The 22,808-nt window shown below is 34.4% G+C and overlaps 1 pseudogene; it reads left to right on the top strand.

The window, feature by feature from the left end:
- The first annotated feature begins 242 nt into the window (after positions 1-242).
- Positions 243-721, top strand: LOC149230075 (EPIDERMAL PATTERNING FACTOR-like protein 4; annotated as a pseudogene).
- The last annotated feature ends 22,087 nt before the right edge of the window (positions 722-22,808 follow it).

Here is a 22,808-nt window from a genome sequence, read left to right as displayed (position 1 = left end):
AGCTGCTAGGACAGGAAGGGATACCTTGCGAGGTCCTGGCTTTGGATCTGTCTTATATGGCAGGGACTAGCTGCCTCGCAGCCCAACTTATTAGCTCTTGAGATTTAATATTTACAATATTCGGAGACACAACAAGGCAGAATACTTTATACAAAGAGATTCTTCTGGGGAGAGTACGTTATTCAAAGAGATTTCTGCTGGGGGGCACGTTTGTCTGTTGAGATATAGAGAAACACGCAGTTATGGAAGCTGGATTTTCACGTTGTGCCAGAATGGAGATCCTCGTTATTGAGCTTTAGTGGTGCGTACTTTACATAAATTATTGATTGGGTATTCAATTTTTCTTGCATAGAATATTTTTTCACATGCTTTCAAAAACAGTAATATGATACAGTAACCCTTTTGATAATGCAGAGATCGCTGGGAGAGAAATTAGTGATAAACAAACAATGTCTTCGTCGGAACGTGGTGGCCTTGCTTTCTTTGTAAAGTGTATTGGATTAGATTGAAGATATTTGCGTACAATTAAACGGATTGCGAGGGGTGCATATTGGCTCCGCGCCACCATCGTGCGTTGCTAAATGCCGAGGGGTGCAGCCCCTGTAAGCCTGTGCAGTGCACCGTCACTCCAAAACTGCAGTGCATTCCAAAACGTGTAGAGGATTACTATCCCGTGGTGTGGAAATGCCAATGCGGCAACAAAATCTTTAACGCATCATAGTACCAATCGCCTCGTATTTGACCGCTCGCAAAACTGTCAGACTGACCGCTACCTTTTGCAGAAATCAGAGACCATGGAATGCATGTCTCTTTACTTGCATAAATTTATATGTTTGAAATAATGAGTTTTAGTTTATACTATTAATGAATGAATCAAGTTTTGCTTAACCGTTTTGCTTAATTTATTTTTATTCATGGTCTTCCGCTCTAATGAATTTGATTGTGGCCTTTTAAGTAACTGGTCAATTTCTGAAACCATCATATTTTCATGGATGGACAAAATTTGAATGCCCAGGAGATTTGTATGAACTGTACGTTGAGTTTAATGCAATTGTTTTATAATTGTAAAATAAGTAATTCAATATTTTAAATAGGTTTTTGGCTCATGACAAACATCATGACAAGATAATAATACTTTTTCAAATATGGTAACTCAAATTTTTAGTATTATATTAATAGGGTTGAATTATTGGGTAATTATAGTGTTCAACATGTTTCCAAACTTGTAAAGATTATTTTACTTTTTAGGAATAATATTTCTTTTGAGTAAATGATTTCAATTTCTTACAGATAAATAAAGGTTTTCATTTAAATATAGTAATTCAAATTTTAGTATTATTTTAATAGGTTTTGAATTATTGGGTGATGATGAGTAAATGATTTTATCAAAGATAATTATAAGTTTTGATTTAAATATGGTAAATTAAATTTTAGTATTATGTCAATGGGTTTTATTTTTATTTTTCTAAGTAAAACTAATCTATTGATATAGGCAAAATGTACAAGGAGGCACTGACGTGAGCAGTATTGGGTCAATGGAATGACCATTCTAATCTTCCAAACTTGAGATCGAGACTGCCTCAGAATGGAAACCAGTGTAGGCCCAAAATTGAAAAAATTTCAGGTGCCCACGCAGGGGCTATAGTTGTCATATACAAAGAATTGGAGTTGAGACTCATTAAATCAAAACCTTATTCAGACTTGACCATGATAAGTTGTCCAATGGGACAAAATTCAAAAATTTTACACCCTAGAAGGAAAAAAAAGGACTATAAAAAGACTAGACGGGATGCAAGAAACAAAAGACAGGTGTCAAACCTCGACCAAACCAGATTAAGGCTCTCCACGTGATCTGGTGGTCAGCTGCTTGGTTTCCTCTGTAGGTTCCTCCTCCACTATCGAACACCACCCGTAGACTTCGGAGCCTGTGTATTCTGCATGACCGCCACCTGCGTTGTCCTCGGGTTGAATGCCCTTATCCTTTCGGCGGGTTTCGCTTTCCAGATTCTGTGGATTGCTGCTTGAGGGAAGATCCTTATTTGTTGTCAGAAGTCTGGAGCTTGGATCCCCTAGTTCGAAATTAAAAGAAGGAACTTGGCTGAAATCCCTGTTGGGCGAAGGTTTTGTATTGGACGCAGAGATTTCCTTAAATTCCACGGTGATGGTGAACATAATACTCGGTTTGTTCAGGGTGCTTTGAAACTGGAAGTGAGCTTGCTGGGAGGTGGCATTGGTCGCTGCATGCAGAGGGATGCTTCCAGAGTGATGAGCCCCGCTGCAGCTAATCCTTCCTCATCCGCTTCTCGTGTTCGGATATCTGCCTTGGGGGCTGGGATTAGAGAGGGTATGGGACTGAGAAATAGAAGGGGAAAAAGAGGCAGAGGGGGGATGATATCTGGAGCGCAAAGCATCACCACGATTACCTCTATGCCTACTGCTCAATCTGTGACGATATCTCATGGGGCTGATGGAGAGAGACTCCACGGGAGGAAAAAAGATGGGGTTCCACTAAATTCACAAGCGGGGAAAATGAACATAAATTTTAAATATGATTTTAAATTTATAAAATATATTCAATTTTTTTAGCAACAGTTTTTTAAACAAATTATAACGGTTTTTTAACCAATGATTATAGGTTATTAAATATAAATTTTAAGTGATTTATTTAAAATAAAAATTTGAAATAATTTTTCTTATTATCATAAAATATTATTCACTGTAATATTTGCGTAAATTAATGATTTAATTATAAATTAATTGATCTTATAAAATAATTTAATTAAAAAAAGTGTGAGTATTTAGATATTCACAATAGAAGATTATGTTGTTGTTAATCTTTTTTTTTAAATACGGTATAATGTATGAATATTATGTTAATCTTTTTTTTTAAATACGGTATAATGTATGAATATTATGTTAATCTTTTTTTAAATATTGTGCATAATGTATGAAATTTCTTACACTCTAGCATCATCAAGAGAGATTAAAAGTTAAAGGAAAAAAACATTAAGAATGGAGAAAATTAGAAAGATTAGATTTGGAACAAGTATTCACCCCAGAAAACCCTAAAAAGAAAAACATCATCCTGTTAGCACACACACATCATAAATAGATTGGGAAACTCGTCCCATCATACCTAGTCGGAGCCACTATTCCAAATGGAAAAGGAGTTATCTTAAGATCAGGACCAGGCGGTTATTCTCATTGTTGGAGTCCTGATTTTTCGAGCCTTCAACATATTTGGCGCTAGAAGGAGGGCCTGACTGTGAATGGTAAGTAAATCTACATCTTCATGCCATTCGAAGAGTAAAAATCCCTAACCATCACCCTCAACTTCTCATTCGCATTCTAAATCTTCCATCTCTGAACCAGAGGTTGAAAATAAAAATACAGAGCACACTACTGAAATCTCAAACAAGATAGATCATTCTTCTCCAGATGCCCCCTAAGCTACAAACTTTAATTTATAAGTTACAGGGGATTTCTATATCTCAGGAATATTCTAAGTTATCCCAAGGTAGTGTCACTTCCCATTTGACCCCATCTCAATGTCTGACTAGAGCACAAAGCGAAAAGTTAGGAATCCCCCTAGTTGAGTTTCCTCTAATGAGTCATAAGAAAGCTAGGAAATCACCAGCAGAATCTCAGAGTGAGGTTATATCATAATTTTCGTCTACCATCCCATCCATATCATCACAAGGTCATTTATCTATCCCTCAACTTCATATCTTGGTTCATACAGGTACAGGAGTAATATCCTCCTCTTCCCAATCATCTTCCACTACTGCCACACTTCCTCCTACAGATACTCCGACAATGGTAGGAAATCCACCACCAAGGCCATGGGCTAATCTAGGGGATGTAAGAATGCATGTACCTTTATCTCAATTACCAACTCACCCTAAGAAATGGTTGCCCAAATTCAATCCTGATAATGGCCAGCTAGCTGAGGAACACATAAATAATTTCATGCTATCTATTAATTTAAATTGAGTGACAGAAGAGGATGCAGTTGTACGATTATTCCCCTATACTTTAAAAGGAGCAGCAAGATCGTGGTATTTCTCTTTACCAGTAAGAGCCATTAATAACTAGGATACATTTCAAGATCAGTTTTTAACAAAATTTGGGGATGATAGGTCAACAACAACTTTAATAAATGACCTCTCCAATTTAAAAGCTGAACAAAAGGAACCAATTAAGGATTTCAACTCTCGCTTCAATAATTTGTTAAACAAAATACAAACAATGTCTAAACCTAACGATGAAGTCCAAAATGAGTGGTATATTTCTGCTTCGCCTTCAAATTTAGCTATCTTTGTAGATATATTTGCTTAGCCAACATTAGAAGAAAACATGAAAGAGGCAATAGCTCTAGAAAAACGTATCCTAGCTGTAGAAAAGAAAAATGTTGTAGAAGAAAGAAAGTCTTAAAAAGTGTCTTTTAGGGATGATCCTAAGAAAAAAAACAACCGAAGGACCCATTCAACTTGGAAGGGTTACAAAAAGTCTTGAAGACCATGTCAAACGAAATGGTTGATATAAAGAAACAAGTAGCAAAAACCTCTTCTAAGAAACCTTTCAAACCCTTTAAAAGGAATTCTATAACTAATCCTAAATGTCCAAATGCTATAACAAATGCAGAATAAGAAGGGGAAGAGGAAGAAGTTTCAAATGAGGAACAAACCGATGATTATGAAGTCGTAGAACTACAAGGAATGTGGGATTTCATTCTTCCAAATGAGGAAGATTAGGATGCATTACCTATTACTTCTAGAATTAGAAATCAACTTGATCCGCCACAATACATTGCTAAACAAAAGAAACCAAGTCCGAATCCTAAGGATAAAATCGTAGGTAAGAAATCCTCACCAAAGTCTAATCAGACAAACCCAGTCCAATCTGATTCAACGCATTTAGCCAAAATTCATATCATCTCAGATGAAACGGAATATAACATTGTTCAAGATATGAAGAAAACTATAGCAAACATTACTTTTCATGAGCTTAGTAAGTTAAAGCATCAACAGAAGTTGCTCTTGAAAAGCTAAATGCAGTACCTATTACGCCTCTACCGGTCGTTGTAATTTCACAAGCTACTCATGAAATAGGGAGACCTTCGACTAACATTTCAAATAAAGTAGATCTAAATGACATTGATCTAATTGGGGGAAGATTAAAATCCCATACTCTGCCATTTCTCCTTATCTTTGAAGTTTTCAATAAAAATTTGCATAATTGTCTGGTAGATTCTGGTGCCACATCTATCATTTTACCTAAGACAGTTTGCACAAAGTTAAATGTCCAGCCTTAGAAATATGCAGTGCGAATAGTACAACTAGATTGGTTTCAAGTTGAGGTCATCGATGAAATTAATCAAGTAACCATAAGACTTTCATGCAATCCAAAGGTATTTCAAGTAATCGATATACTTGTACCTGACATTCTTGAGTTTTATGGACTAATCCTTAGTAGGGATTTGTCAGAAAAGCTTCATGGTTACTTTGTGACCGACTGGTCTCATATGTGGCTCCCTTACAATGGAAAACCTAATCAGATCAAGGTTGAACGTGAAAGACATCAAAAGTATATAGTGACAGAGTTAGAAGGAGAAAACAATCATGTAGCATATAGCAACAACATAATTGGAAACTATTCTGTTAATTCATTCTTATGGAAATTCAACGCTCATACTTCACCTTTTTTGGAAAATTCCATTTTATCTTTGATAGAAAATTTCTCTCAAATGAACGCTTCTAGATGCATCAATTTGGTAGATAAACCTGTAAATAAAACTTGTTTCAGAAATTATCATTTTATGGTTCTAAATCTAATGATGGAGCAGGAGCAGGTTGTATATTAGTTAGTCCAAAAGGAGAAAAGATCATGTTAACATGTAGACCTGAGTTCGATTGCACAAACAATACTACTGAATATGACACATTAGTTCAAGGATTATACAAAGCAATCAGGCTTAATATCAAATACCTGCAAGTATTTGGAGACTCTGAGACTATTATTAAACAGGTATGAAATATTATACATTTTCTGTCGGGACACTTGAAGCACTGTCAATCTTTAGTACAAGACCTGACTTTGCACTTTACAGCATTTAATATTTCATCCATTCCAAGAATCCAAAATGCTAGCGCTGATCTCCTTGCTAATGTAGCTTCCAAGCTTATTCCATCATAGGATTATAGCCCAGACAGATTCTTGATTGAACTAATCTTTAGACCCTCTATTCATGATAACATTACCAATTGGAGGGTTTTCAACAATGACCTAGATATTGTTAGTTTTATGACTTCAGAAGGCTCTTACAATAATCAGATAATTGATGAAGACCAACATGACAAACAACTGGAACAAGAAAATAGCAATAATGCTATACCAAAATCGATAGTCAAGTTGGAGGACCTATATGACTTAAAGGATAGATTTAAACAATCCACCAATTCAAAAGTTCAGAGTTCAACTCTAAGATATGAATTAATGAATCTGGGGACAAACATAAAACCACAAAACATCAACCTAGGTCTTGGCCTAACATTCGAGGAAAAATTAGCTTTCATTTGATTATTGAAACAATACAAGAGTGTCTTTGCATGGAATTACAATGATCTCAAAACCTACAACACTTTGATTTTACAGCATACAATTCCGATGATCTCTAATGAAAATCTTGTTGATCAGAAATTGAGGAAAATAAACCCTAATTTGTAAAGCCAGATTAAATCTGAGTTGAACAAACTATTAAGAGCGAAGATTAATTTTTTAGTTAGGCATTCCAGATTGGTCTCCAACCTGGTCCTAGTCAGAAAGAAAAAATGATGATATCCAGATTTGTATTGACTTTTTAAATATCAATAAATCTTGCCAAAAGGATAATTTTTCACTGCCCCCTATGGATCAGATATTACAATCAGTCGCAGGGTTTGAATTAATGTCCTTTTTAGATGGTTTTTCAAGGTAAATTCAAATCTTGGTCCACCCTGATGATCAATTAAAAACTACTTTTGGAACCAAATGGGGCACTTACATATCAAAAGATGCCATTTGGGCTAATCAAAGCTAGTGCCACATTTCAACGAGCCATGGACATTACGTTTAAAGGCTTGGTAAACAAGTTAGCGATGATCTACTTAGACAACATAATGGTATATTCTAAAAAATAAAGTAATCATCTCAGGGACTTAAAACAGATCTTCCAACGTTGTCAAAAATATGGAATCTCGCTCAATCCAAAAAATTATTTTTTTGTGTTGAGTGAAGGAAAACTTCTTGGATTCATAGTATCCAAATCAGGAATCCATATTTACCCATATAGGATCAGGGAAATTTCTGAGATATCCTTACCCCATAATAAGGAAGCAATGTAGTCTTTCCCTGGTCAGATCAATTTTGTTGAAAGATTTGTCCTTGACTTCTCAAGGATCATGTCACCTCTACAAGCCATGATAAAGAAAAACTCTCTCTTCAAATGGGGTCATGCAGAACATGAAGCCTTTGGCTTGATAAAACAAGAAATTATAAACACCCGATCTATAACAAATCCAACTTTTCTAATCCTTTCACTATATATACATTCACCTCCGAGAAATTATATATTGCCATACTCACACAAGCGAATCAAGATAAAGTCAAGGCCCCAATTGCCTTCTTTAGTTCAAACTTATAAGGAGCTCAACTAAATTACCGTGATGTTGAAAAATAGGCTTATGGTGTTTTCAAAGCAATCAAACACTTTAGACCTTTCCTTCTCAAGACTCACACCAAAATAATAGTACCATTTCCAGTGGTAAGAAAACTTTTGGTAAAAATGATGTGGGCGAAAGGAGGGAAAATTGGGTCACATCCCTACAAGAATATGACACGGAAATTAAACTAGCATATATTGTAAAAGGTCAAGGTTTTTGTAGGATGTTTGCTAGAGAATCGCACATATTAGAAACACAATCTCCAGATAGTGAAGTACAAGTGTATGAGGTAAGCCTAAATGACTCTGGATCAAGGTACGCTGATATCATGTTCTATTTAAAAAATGGTTATGCCCCTCCACATTTGAATTACACAAATAAAACAGTCATGAGGTTAAAAGATAAACAATACAAAATTTTCAATGATATACTCTTTAGAATGAATTATGATTCTTTTCTCCTTAGATGCCTTGAGAAATTTGAACTAAAAAAAGTATTGCAGGAACTTCATGATGGGCCAGCAGGCAGAAAATATGTAGGAGATGCAAGAGCACACAAAATATTGCGCGCTGGTTACTACTGGCCAACTTTATTTAAAGATGCACATAGTTATGTAAGGAGATGTCAGATTTTCTAGATTGTTGCCGGAAGACAAAAGAAACCATCATTGTCATTACAGCTAGTCAACATCAATGAACCATTTGAACAATGGGGATTGGATATAATAGGTGAGATCGTTCCTCATTCGTCTAAACAACATAGGTACATCCTTATAGCTACTGACTATGTTACCAAATGGGTAGAAGCAGTTCCACTCAAAACAGCCAACTCTAAAAGTATCATCCAATTTATAAATCAATTCATAATCACCAGGTTTGGATTACCTTCTACTTTAATGGTTGATAATGCATCATATTTCTCAGGTAATGCTATGACAAATTTCACTCTCAAAAGAGGTTTTAAACTCAAATATTCTACTAATTATTATCCACAAGGGAATGGGTTGGCCGAATCAACAAATAAAAACCTTATTAGAATCATTAAATGGACTATTGATCAAAACCACAGAAACTGGCATATGTCTTTAATGTGTGCTCTCTGGGTAGATCGAATAACTCAGAAAACCTCCATTGGCACTTCTCCTTTTAATTTAGTTTATGGGAAAGAAGTGGTCTTACCAACAAATCTAGCTATTCCTTACATAGCCTTAGTTCAATTCATTGAAGAAACCCCTTCCTCATCCATGCAATTAAGACAATTGCAGATTCTTAAACTTGAAGAGGAATGAGAAAAGGCCAGAATTACCCACGTGCATCATCAACAATTAGTAAAAGCTTCTTTGGATTCAAACTCAATGTCTAAAAAAGATTTCCAACTTGGAGACTTAGTATTAAAATGGGATAAATCCCATGAGGAGAAAGGAAAACATACTAAATTCCAATGAATGTGGCTTGGACCATTCCAGATTTTCAAACTCATTGGTCCATCAACGTTCATGTTACAAGATTTAGCAGGGAAAAGAGAGTCTTTACCTGTTAACAGACAGATTCTAGAAAAGTGTTTTCCATAGAAGATGATCTCTTCAATTCTTGTAGATTATAGTTTTTAGTTAAGTTTTCCTTTTAATAATAAAACAAGTTGAGAGTGTTCACTTTTGGTTTCCACGAAAATAATAGTGTCTCATTTTTGTTTTGGTTTTTCGCTTGTATAAGTGGGAGTGATTATGAAAATTAATCTCCATTTATGAGATATATGGGTAAGTGCTATTATTTCAAAAATATTTTTTCCTGTTTTTTTGTTTCAACTATCCAAGTTTTGATTAGAAACAACCTTAGGAAGAAGTTTTCCTTACATCAGTCACAAAAGGTATCAATAAAAAAACAAAGACTCTCTTTGGAAAAGCTATTTTTAAACTCTATAATTGTCATCTAGGAGAATTCTTAACGAACCAATGACTTCCCCCACACTCAAGGAATTTGCGAGATTCAAGGAGTAATTCAATTATACACTTTAAAACTTAAAGAATAAGAGGTCTCATCAAGAGCTAGGTTATCATGATCATAAAGATTATAACTAACTGACATTGCCATATTTCATATCAAAATAGGGTAATGGCTGGAGATTGTTTTAATCAAAAGACAAGGCGTCTCATCACGAGCCAACTTGTTCAGTTAAGTTATAAATCAAGTGAATTGCACTGTCAATTTTGGCCACCAAACCAAGACATTGTTCTTTAATAATTAAAAGAGAAAAAAGAAAAGAAAAAAGCAATAAGTGTATATGAGGATTTATCTTTGAAGATTGCATGCTTCTCAAGTTTGACACTGGATCATTTCTGGGTAATAGGTAACTCTGTTGAGGCTATGAACGCCTGTTGGTAGCAGAGGCTCTACCTACGACAAATGAGTACACCTAAACTAATCTAAAAAGATGTCTTTTTTTTATGTTTACAACCAAGTAATGACTGATGTCAGTAAAATGACTAACTCTGGGAAGAATCTAATCAAAATAAAGATAGTTAGAACAAGATGTTGTTATTAATAAATAGCACTATTTGACTTATATTTCATACAATGATGTTTTTATTTTCCAAACCATTTCTATTTTGGAAGTTTTAGAAAATTCAAAAAACCCTTAGAGATAACTGGTTCTTCCAAGTGAATCGCCAATTGTTGTTCTTTTCAACAACCCCCCATTTATTAGAGTTATTAATACCATTAATAAATGGGGACCCTTCCAAAAAATCAAATTTTAGCATTTAAATCATGTCTTTCTTGTTTCTAGAATAAAACAAGATGTCAAAGTGGAACTTGCTAAAACATGGAAATTTACCTTTTCATACTTTAAGCACATAAAACTTCACAAACTACGAGTTTCTTATAAAAAGTGATACATGATAAAAAACCTTAGAATAACTTTATAACGGAAAGTCATGAACATTAAGGTAAACCTTGAAAAACCTGCTTTAGAAAAGATTATTCTCGCATCACAATTTCAATATCGCGACACTACTTAACAAAGCAATTATCGTGAATTGTGATAGAATCTTGCAAATCACATATCGCAACAATTCATATAGCGGTGGGTTTTAATGAAAACAAGTTTTGCAATATAGCGATCTGCGATATTGCGAAGCAAATCGAAAAGTCACCTTTATCCCAATTCGAAGGGCTCAGTGTTCTAGGAGAGTACTTCCCAACTTTTGATGTGAAGTTATCGAAGGGCTCAGTGTTCTAGGAGAGTACTTCCCAACTTTCGATGTGAAGCTATGAACATTAAAGATAAGCATAATGGTTCATTAGTGGTCATTCCTTAAAAGAACGATTAGGATCAATGTGAAGAACCATTTGATGCAAGTTGATGTTTTTTGATGTGATTCAGAATTAAAGACCTCCCATCACCTTATTTTCGTCTTTCTATTGATTGTTCCTGTATTCACTATTTCTTTTATCACATTTTTACCCTCTACTTGTAACTTTCAAGAAGAACACACAAAACGTAATACATGAAGTAATGGGTAAGAAATGCAACGCTCCCATATCTGAGAAGTCGAAAATGACCCTATTATTCACAGACACTACTTGTAATCGAGATGCAAGAACATATACATCAGAAACTATGTATCGGTTGTTAGAGTAGGAAAAACTGAGAATTATGGAAGTAATAGTTAAATCGAGTGGATGCGGCTCTTCTTAGGCATCCATAATTGAACTTGAATGCTCATTTATACACCGCATTGCTGCAAGGCCAAAGATACTCCCTTACACTGACATAGTGAAATGGATTATAGATGACGCAGACATATCTAACAGACAATTCAGGATGGCAGGCCAAGAAATCAAGGGGTCATTTAGTCTAGACAATTTGAGGCATAGTACCACTTACCAGAACCCCAGGTCAGCTACAACAAGCAATTTGTCGAGAAGTTCGCCAAGGAGAATGAAGACTTGGCAAAATGCACAAAGCACTGGTCAAACAATGAGGAAAGACTCAAAAAGGATAAAAATGGTATGTACACCACTGGCTCCTTTTGTTCCCCTTACTGTTTCGCCACTGCTATGTTATGCAGATTGTTCGGTAAACTAGACACCAACAAATTTTCATCAGAATGGTTACCACTAGTGGATGTGGCTATAAATGCCACAATAATGAATTAGGCCCAAATCCTGTCAAATATTTTAGCCACAAAATTTTTAGAATACAGAAGAAAAAGAAGCATTACGTCGAGGGTTTATCCTCCATTTTTTTTTAGCGCCTATGTTATGGACACTATTTGTTTTGTTTCCAAATTTCATGTTATGGGATGGAAGTGGATGGTACAAAATCCACTTCCCATTCAGATTTATCACAAAGTCATGTGGGAATCAAGTTTTGTGCCACATTCTTCAAAAATTTTCATGGAGTTATACTCCCAATCCACAAAGAGATCTACAACAGAGATGCGCCAAGGTTTTCCCAAGAAGCGGAGGTAGATATTCTCTCTGTGGCAAGATGGTTTGGGGAAGAATTGTTCATGTATATCAAAGTGTTTGGTAGCATTGCTTCACCCCGTGTGTTGCCTGTTTACATCACAGACAAACTGATGGCTAGGGAGATAGCCTATCAGACCTGCAGAATGGGGGGAACGAGTAAAGTACTGAAAGATTCCAAGAAGGCAATTTGGCCACAATTTCCTGTAGTATGTGAGCATTTGCATTGCATGACTTAGGTCATGCTTTCAAAGAAGTTAATAATTTATTATCTTTACAAATACCAAAGTTCCCAAGAAGGCAATATGATCCCTTTGGTGTTGTAAGTAATTTTACTACAATGGTTAAAATAAAAATATTTTCCCATGAAGAAGATCCCTTTGATGATGTTTTCCTATAGGAAAACACCTTCAAAGAGGTTTAGCATACAACACAAATTCTTTTTTACCAATAATGTCTCCAGAATTTTGACAATTACAGAAACAGAGGTTATCTAATATCCCATTAGACCAATTACTCATTGAACCAATAAGATAACCTACTCCCAGCTTTAGCATAAGTGATGATTCAAAAGAAAAGTCCAAGACAAGTTCAGAAAAAAAATCAGCAGAAAAATTTGGTAATCAGTTCGAGGATGAACCCAGTAAGGATGAGGAGTCAATAAAAGGCATAGCTCAATCTACAATAGAGTCTGATCAGCAGACCTCGTCAATAAAAGAAGATGAGGCTCCAACTCCCCTTACAAAGCAAACAGAGTGGCTAGTAATTGATCTAAAAGGGAAATGGGAAAATTTTAATAAGATACTTAACACAAAAGAACAAAGTGTAGAGCCACCAGCAAATCCAAAAGAGATGACCACATAAATGGTAATAGAAAGGGTTGTCAACACTCAGGAAATAGACCACATTCCCATTGCTCCCTCATCTAAGATTGTACTAAGAATAGAGGAAATTCCTCCTCTAGATGTATTTTACAACCCTCAACATAAAGTTGTCATCGAAAGGCAAAGAAAGAAAAGAAAGTTGAATTTTGTGCTCACTACCAAGGATGAACCTCTAGATGTTCTTTGGAAAGATCCCTCTACAGATCCATTGGAAAATCTCACTAGGCTCTCATAGGTTGCAGGTGCATACACTTTAGCAACTATTGATAAAGAATCACAGGTTCAATTGCTACTTTAAAAAGAAGAAGATAGGATTTTGTTTTTGGAACAACAGTGACAGCAAGTCAACATCAATCAACAAGCGGAAACACAATTGGAAAAACTTCAGCAAGACTTCCATCAAATGCAATTGGCACATCAAAGCAGTGTAACTAGTACATAATAACAGCCACAATTTATAATATAACTTAATATAGATGATCCCAAAATTGAAAAGTTTATGACAGAGACACTTAGTCTCAATTCCTAGCTCTTGCAACAAAAAGAACTATTATGCCAAAAGATTTCGCAATGGAATTCCCATTGCGAAATGAGCGATAATATTACAAATCAAGTTATATAATTGTGACTTGAATATGATTCAATTTTTAATAAAGTCTCAAACTTCTTAAACTGGTAGAAATCCAAAAAAGGAAAAAGAGCAAACAGGCCCAGAATTGACAAATCGCACAAAGAGATTTTATTTACGAAATGAGATTCTCAGCTAAAGGAAGTAGAATAGGCGATCGAAGATGCGACATCAGTAGTGAACAATGTCATCGAATGCATAAATGAAAATCCACACAAGGCTAATGTGGTAGCAAAAACCACCCCTGGCTTTCTTCCAAATGCACATCAGCTTCAAGCATAATGGAAACAAGCAACAAAACAAAGGGAAGAGGCAATCAAACAGGTAAACAGATTGAATTAGGGAGTATATTGGCAGTACCCGGTGAAGACACACAGCCAATGGATGACCCTGAAGTGCCAGCTCTCACCAATGCCGTATTTGCAGGACAGTTAAAATCTAAAGTTGGCCAACCGATACTCTCAAAACCGATGTTGGATATTTGCGATCTAAAGAATCAGATGCAGGATTAGTCATAGATATAATTCATTTTCGTTTTGTTTATTTTTTCTTAAAATGAGGCAGGTCATTTAAACCTCCTCATCTATTTTTGTAATATTTTTTTTAGATTTCATAGAGTAGTATTTAAACCCCTCTCATGCATTTGGAGAGGGGTCCAGAGTTTTATCAAAAACATTCTTTAGAACATGCATATTGCCCCCCTACTGAGGAGGTTTTGATAAAATCAATGGAATGAAACTTATTTTCTATTTTAGTTTAACATCTTCTACTGAAATTGCGCTTTTGTACTCTTAGGTGATGTTGAGTGATTTGAAGATAGATTGATATTGCTGAAGCTCATGAGTAGGATGTATTACAAATGGTATTTCTATCTCCTAATGCCTTTTGCTTATGTGTTCAGCAGTAAATCAATTTTAGTTATTTATATATGAAAGTTTAAATGTTTAGTTATCATTATTGCACTTTTGTATGGTGATGACTTACTCTTTATGCTGAATATGTGTATGAATCTTTATGCGATATATTTATCATGTTGTTTCATTTAACTTTTTATATGAAACAATCATTCTTAAATGGATTCTCTTCTTATTGTGATTTAATGATCTTCATTATCAGTCACTTTTAGAACTATTTTAGATTGCATATGTGAACATTACTCCCGGGATAGTCTTAAACTTAGATGTTTTCTTTGATTATGATAGATCGCATATGATAGTTAGAAGATAGATTAGATTTATAACAAGTATTCACCCCATAAAAACCCAAAAAGAAAAACATCGTCCCATTAGCACACACACATCATAAATAGATTGGGAAACTAATCCCTTCATACCCAGTCGGAGCCACTATTCCAAACAGAAAAGGAGTTGTCTTAAGGTTCGAACGAGGTGGTTATTTCCCTTGTTGAAGTCCCGATTTTTTGAGCCTTCAACACTTCCTTACATATCGATGATATAATTTAAAAAAGAGTTAAAAGGACATATATTAGAGCTTTCAAAGCAAACTTTAAAAGTTGTCTTATTATCACAAAACCTGTGAACTGTATCAACAAACAAAGAATGTTCATGGCTTTATAAAAAAAATACATCATTGGAGAAGTCTGTAGAGAATTTTGTAGCTAAGGTTAATGAAAGAAATCATTTGTATTCCATGCTAACAAATGGAAATGGACAAAATACCCCACCCCATCCCCAATGCCTCTTTCAAAAGGTCGCCAACTACATTGTTGCTATCCCTGTATTGTTAGACAATAGGGTCTCTCTCTCTCTCTCTCTCTCTCTCTCTCTCTCTCTCTCTCTCTCTCTCTCTCTCTCTATATATATATATATATATATATATATATATATATATATATATATATATATATATATATATATCTGTGTGTGTGTGTGTGTATATACACACACACACACACACACATATATATATACACCTCATGGAAAAACTTTCAAGTACGTTTCCATGATCCATGGATGGTAAATTGGTTATTGCATTAGCGCCAATTAGAGAGCTTAACTACTATGGTATCATGAGAGTCAAATCCATAACCTCCCTGACATTTGGTGAGATATCTCACATTTGTGTCATGATAGCTTTTCATACATGCCTTACATATCAATGAATTAGTTTAAAAAAAGAATTTAAATGGACATATATTAGAGCTTTTAAAGCAGGCTCTGAAATCTGTGTGTTTATCACAAAACCTGTCAACTGTATCAAGAAACAAAGAATGTTCATGGCTTTATAAAACAAAAATACATCATTGGTGAAGTCTGTAGAGAATTTTTTTGCTAAGTTTCATGAAAGAAATCATTTTTATGCCATGCTGAGAAATGGAAATGGACCAAATACCCCGCCCCATCCCCAATGCCTCTTTTGAAAGGTCGTGAGCTACATTGTTATGGTCCATCTATTGTGAGACAATAGGGTCTCTCTCTCTCTCTCTCTCTCTCTCTCTCTCTCTCTCTCTCTCTCTCTCTCTCTCTCTCTCTCTCTCTCTCTCTCTCTCTCTCTACATATATATATATATATATATATATATATATATAATTTTTTCATTTTTTCCAAGGAAAACTTCATGAGGAAACCCATAGGATACTTCTCCACATTGTCATTGGAATCTTCAAAGAAATCTATATAGAGGTCATGTGGCTTAACCTTCTGCTAGATCCGATGCTTTATCTTTGTCTTCTTGATGATCTTGTTTGCTTTTGATCTTCTCCCATGGGATTATGCATGTCTTTGCCTATGCCATTTTTTTCCATAGAAAACACAATGAAGAACATGATTGTGCTTATCCTCCCTGCCTGTAAAACTATTTCATGTTTTCTCTCACTACCTCCACACTCTCCATAAAAGGCAATTTGTCTAAGTCTCAGGCTACCAGATGATGGAGTTGTTGACTGGTTTCCAAAATCTAGACTCTAACCAAAGGAAGATGCAATGCTTCCCAATGATGTCCTTCTCCCAAAGAATTTATCTTCCATTTTGTGCAAACAATGTAAAATTTGTAGACATATTAGAAATGACAAGACGTTGTATTATAAATGTGTTTTACACTTCTTCTCTAGTGTTTTCTACAAAACTCTCTTACACAATATATATTCTAGATTTTAAACACAATATATGTTCTAGGGTTTAGACACACTATGCTTTACAGCCATAGTAGTGACAACGATACTAGAATATTTCCGATCAAAATATCTTCCCGTGGAGTGCGCAAGAATTGACCTAGTAAACCTTTTAGATCCAATGAATAATGACGTAAATTTCATTTAACATTTGCATTCTTATTTTCTATTAAACTATAACTAAAAAATGCATTGGATTCTGTAAAAACAAAATCATTGAGATAATGACCCTTTCAATTCCTTCCTATTTGCAGTGAACGTAGAAATCGTGGAATGTTTTGAGGGCAGTGTGTATGAAATCCATGTCAGATAAATCATTTGGAGACAAAACTGCTAACTTTTTCCTACCCTACAGTTGTTTATATACACACCCAAAATGTTTTGATTTTCCTTCTAAGCGTACAGTACAGTAATAATTAAAATTGAGTTCACAACCTGTTGTTCTCTTAGGGAGCAATTTTGTGCATGGGAGTTATGAAAATGTAATCATCAAGATCATGGGAAGAAGAAGCAATGCCAGATATTTCTTTCAAAAACAAGAATGAATAGTGGGTAGTAGATGCCTCAGATTTGACATTGAACGAGGGGTGATTTTGCATGCGTAAGAGAGTTATCAAGTTAAAATAGTTAGATCTAATACCACTACTAGCTAGGGTGAATAACTCCATGCTTGATTGAATTTATTCAACTCATAGCATGCATATATTCAAGTGGAATTGACCTTTGGTTTCATCCTCTAAGAGCTCCAAATGACTCTTCTTATTCATCTATGAACCTTCATATTTCTCTTATATTAATACTTACAAAGTCATTTACAGTGTACCTAAATCCCTAAGGATTACGTATCTAACATTTCCTCCTTAATTTGAAGGGGTTTTTTTGTGAGTCCAAGCATTGTTCTCAACATTTCAAATTTTTCTCTTCCAAGTGCTTTGGTGAAGATGTTTGAAATTTTCTCATTTGAGGATCATGTCTCAAACGAATGGTTTTGGCTTCAAAATGATATTGAATCAGATGGTACTTGGTGTTGATGGGCTTTGTTCAATCATGGAATCTAGGATTCTTGGCCAAATTTACTACAAACATATTGTCAACCAAAAGATTATAATGCACCTGTTTCTCCTAAAAATTTTATAGGTATTTTCCTGAGCCACACAATATTTTTGAAACTTGCACTTCTTGCTTCCATCCTTGCTCTCAGAAGCTTTTTCAATAAGTCCCTTCTCACTTCCACTTCCCGGTCCAAAAAACCTTGAGCTAGATTCTTTAAGGTATAGGGTTAAAATGCGAGGAAGATCAGGGCAAATAAAACTACCAATGGATGTGGTAATACACTTAAGTAATGGTAATAATTGCATGGGCGAGCGAGGGAACTCGATGCAAACAAGATAAGAGAGTTGAGCAATTCAAAATATTCAGAGACAAAAAAGTTTCTCCTTGGGGATCTAGTTTTTATCTCATGTGAAACCTTGAAGATGAACTTATGAGGTGCCTTGAGTTGAACCATTGTGCTCATCTCTATCAGATAGAGGAATTTTCATTTCTAGCTCCTCTAAAAGATGGATCAAAAGGTCTGAAATCAGGCCTAGACTTCATCATTAAGGGCACCTTATGCCTTATGAGAGTGTTGGTAGGCTAGTCAGGTCCAGCTTAGGGAATTGAGTGTCGTGGGACATAAAGGACGAGGGAGATGGCTTGAATAAATGCATTAACTACTAAACTCAACCCAAGAGGAGATCCAATATGCTAGTTGTTAGAAGTATTCATTACCAAGTGTCTTACAAAGAGTTGCAACAAATAATTAACATGTAAGGTTACATATGGCATGCCGAAAATGGCTTCAACCACAAGGTTGAGCAATCCCAGGTAAATCTTTCAAGAGATTTTAGACACGAGTCTTGGTGCCATTTTAGCCAAATCATATGCATACAATTGTCTTCTACTCAAAAGTACATCTTTAGGAAGAAACTCTAGCTTTTAGCTTATATCTGTGCGATGTGGATTCTAATCAACAAATTTCACTCCTAGAAGAACCAGTCCAAGGAATGAAAAAAAACTTTGCAAAACCTTAAATCAATGTGAGTAGAGAATCTTGTTTCTTCAATTGATGCTTCTATTTATTTACAAAAAAATCCATGAATGACCTTGTTGAAGCATCCATGCAAAATTCCTGAGAATGTCACATACTGCAAGACTTTTTTTACATTAATATTTTTACTTCGAAAGGTTTCAATTAGAAATTAGTTCTAAGATATGATTCAAGGTACATGCAATCTCTTTTCTTCTCACTGTGGTTTTAATTCTGCATAAATATAAATTAGTTCCATTATATGATTCAAGGTACATGAAATCTCTTTGCTTCTCACTGTGGTTTTAATTCTGCATAAATATTCCAAGATGTTTTAGTATGTCTAGTCTAGGAATTTGTCTTTGTCTACCAGAAGGAGCTCCCAAACGCTGACCACTTTTACTATGTACAAAACATGCATTGATATATAGACAATTTCATTGGTTAGAATGAGTGATGAGTGACAATTTAAATGTAACATGCAATCTCCACCGCATTATTTGAGTACTAGATATTCTTTGGAAAAAATATCGAAGTATTTTCACCTCTAATACATGTGTTGGAGAATTGATATTCAGCCATGGAAACTTCACTTGTAAAATATTTTCATTTTTTCTCTTATATAAGTTATTCATATGATATCAAATTTTAGGATATGTATTGTAAGATACCCAAATTTCCACTTTGCAGATGCCTCATATTTAACACATTCATTGATTCACCAATTAATTGAGGGTACTAATTTTTTCTCCGACTCTTTTGCAAAAGGAACAAGCGTAGCTGTTAGAGAGGAAAAACAGGGTTTCATTTTGGTGAAGATGAATCCCCTACTTGGCTGAATCATAAATGGAAGCTTATGAATCTCGGGGAGACTATTTCTTATTTGGGTAGGTCCTTTCGCAAATAGTTTTTCAGTTGTTGATTATTGGAGATGGATAATAGGAAAGTTTTAAAAAAGAAAAATTCAAGGTTGGAGTAATATTGACCTACTGCCTTGCGAGAATATTGCAATTGATTCCAAGAGGATCGCAATTGTTGATAAATTTCTAGCAGTGGGTCACATTGGTTTCTATCTTTTTTTCTTCTCAAGTAGCCTATAAATGCTGGAACAGGTACTCCAAAAAATTTATTAGGCAAGAAAGGTGGTGTAAAAAAGATTGATACAATGCCTCCGAGTTTTTTCATTGCACATTACGGAGTGATCAAGGGGGATTGGTCATCCCCAGTGTTAGTAAACACATGATTTCCATTGTCCTTTCGATTTGTGTAACATATCTACAAAATTTCCATTATTGTGGGATTCTATTAGACGTTGATATACTTTGTGCTTGTAAAGATTTCCAATGTTTTGGGACATTTATGTTAGTGTAACTTTATTCTTAAACTTAATCTCCTTGCCACATGATTTAGAAGATATATAGAAGCACAAATTTCGATTGTATTTCATTTTCCATATTTTTCACTCTCCCATTGGCTTCCACACTTCCACTTCTATCGGTGTTCCCTTGCAACTCTCAATGCAATTGCTAGATTTAAAATCAATGCCAATATATGCAATTTCAAGGACTACCATAACACTCTCATAATTCTTTAAAGGGTGCTAGCTCAATGGAAGATGGTTTTCTTTATAAGCAAGAGGTTGGTGGTTCGATTTCACTATGTCCTAATATGAACTAATCAATGATATTGTAGTTTATTTTTAATTAAATACTTTAATACTGGTTTATTTCAATGGTGAGATATTTTCTAGATTCATTATTTTATTGTCTCTACAGAGACAATAGTTAGCATCAAACATATTGTCCTAAAGACAATATGTCTTTAATTCCAACTATTGTCTCTAGAGAAACAAAAATGAAATTGTCCCTGGAGAGACAAAAATGCTTGCGTTATATATGTTCTTTATAAAGACAATATTTTAAGACAATTTAATTTGACACACTAACTTAAAGGCAATATTTAAGACAATACACAAGTTTTCTCTTATCTCAAGTTAAGACAATTTACCCAAAAATTGTCTTAAATATTAACTTAAAGCCCCCCCTTGTGTTGTAGTGCTCCACTTGACCCAAAAGGAAAAGTAAAAATTTGTAACTTGAGCATGATCAATAGATCAGTTGTTGAATTTGGAGAAGGTCTTTTATGAGTGAAAGAGGCTTAAAATGTATATCTATGAGTACTCTAATTTGAGCTAGTTTTAGCTATTGTATGTATTCCATAGGTGATAACCTAATAAATGTCAATATTTTCTTAGTATCCAAAATGGGGATACTATGGGGATGAATTGAATGTATTTAAAAGCATTCATAAGAGTTCTTTGAAGAAAAAAATATCATTTGATAACTTGTTTTTTAAGTAAATGCTCATTAACAATTTGGATTATATGTTTATGTATTATTAATTTTTTAATTTGCTTTATGTTTTATTTTACTTTTTCCTAGTATCAGAATACTTATTAATTTACATTTTATTCTACAAGGAAAAATCAAAAAACCCAAGAAATATTAATAACTATTTTAAAAAATAATAATAAATTATCGTAAAAATATTAATAACCCATTTTCCCAAATAATAGAAATTATCCATACTGATTTGGGTTATAGAAACGGTTTCTATATTGTTTTTCTTTTTTCAAAGAGGTGTCTGCTGAGATATAGAAAAACACGCGGTTATGGAGGCTGGATTCTCACATTGTGGCAGAATGAAGATCCTCGTTTCTGTTTTAATATTATCGAGCTTTACGGGTGTGTACTTTATATAAATTACTGATTGGGTATTCAATTTTTCTTGCAAAAATATTTTCTCACATGCTTGCAAAAACAGTAATATGATACAGTAACCCTATTAATAATGCAGAGATCGCTGACTTCGTCGGAACGTGATGGCCCTGCTTTCTTTGTAATATTTCGTTTCTGAATCCATGTTTTTCTGTAATCTTTGATATTAATATTTACACAATCTATTATGTCAATGTGTATTGGATTGGATTGAAGATATTGGTGTACAATTAAACGGATGTTACAGGTGATGGGAGAGGTTGGAAGCGAGGTTGCATTACGAGGGGTGCATATTGGCTCCGCGCCATCATCATGCGTTGCTAAATGCGAGGGGTGCAACCCTTGTAAGCCTGTGCAGTGCGCCGTCACTCCAAAACTGCAGTGCATTCCAAAACGTGTAGAGGTTTACTATCCCGTGGTGTGGAAATGCGAATGCGGCAACAAAATCTTTAACGCATCATACTACCAATCTCCTCGTATTTGACCGCTCGCAAAACTGTCCAGACTGACCGCTAGCTTTTGCAGAAATCAGAGACCATGGAATGCATGTCTCTTTACTTACATAAATTTATATGTTTGAAATAATGAATTTTAGTTTATACTATTAATGAATGAAGTTTTACTTAATTTATTTTTATTCATGATCTTGCGCTCTAATGAATTTGATTGTGGCCTTTTAAGTAACTGGTCAATATCTGAAACCATCATATTTTCATGGATGGACAAAATTTGAATGCCGAGGGTATTTGTATGAACTGTCCGTTGAGTTTAATGCGATTGTTTTATAATGGTTAAATAAGTAATTCATTATTTTAAATGGGTTTTTGGTTTATGATAAAATAAAGGTTTTCATTTAAATATAGTAATTCAAATTTTAGTGTTATTTTAATAGGTTTTGAATTATGGGGCGATTATGAGTAAATGATTTTATTAAAGATAAATATAAGTTTTGATTTAGATATGATAAATTAAATTTTAGTATTATGTCAATGTGTTTTAAATTAGTGTGAAGATAAATTTTAAATATGATTTTTAATTTATAAAATATATTTTGTTTTTTAAGCAATAGTTGTTAAATAAATTATTAAGGTTCTTTTAACAAATGATTATAGGTTCTTAAATATAAATTTTAAGTGATCTATTTAAAATCA

Source organism: Pinus tabuliformis, chromosome J (genome assembly GCF_031772625.1).
Source record: "Pinus tabuliformis cultivar Carrire ecotype Pingquan chromosome J, CPIR1, whole genome shotgun sequence".
NCBI classification, from domain to species: Eukaryota; Viridiplantae; Streptophyta; class Pinopsida; order Pinales; family Pinaceae; genus Pinus; species Pinus tabuliformis.
The sequence above is the reverse complement of the archived record's forward strand: the minus strand, read 5'-3'. Positions and strand labels throughout refer to the sequence as shown.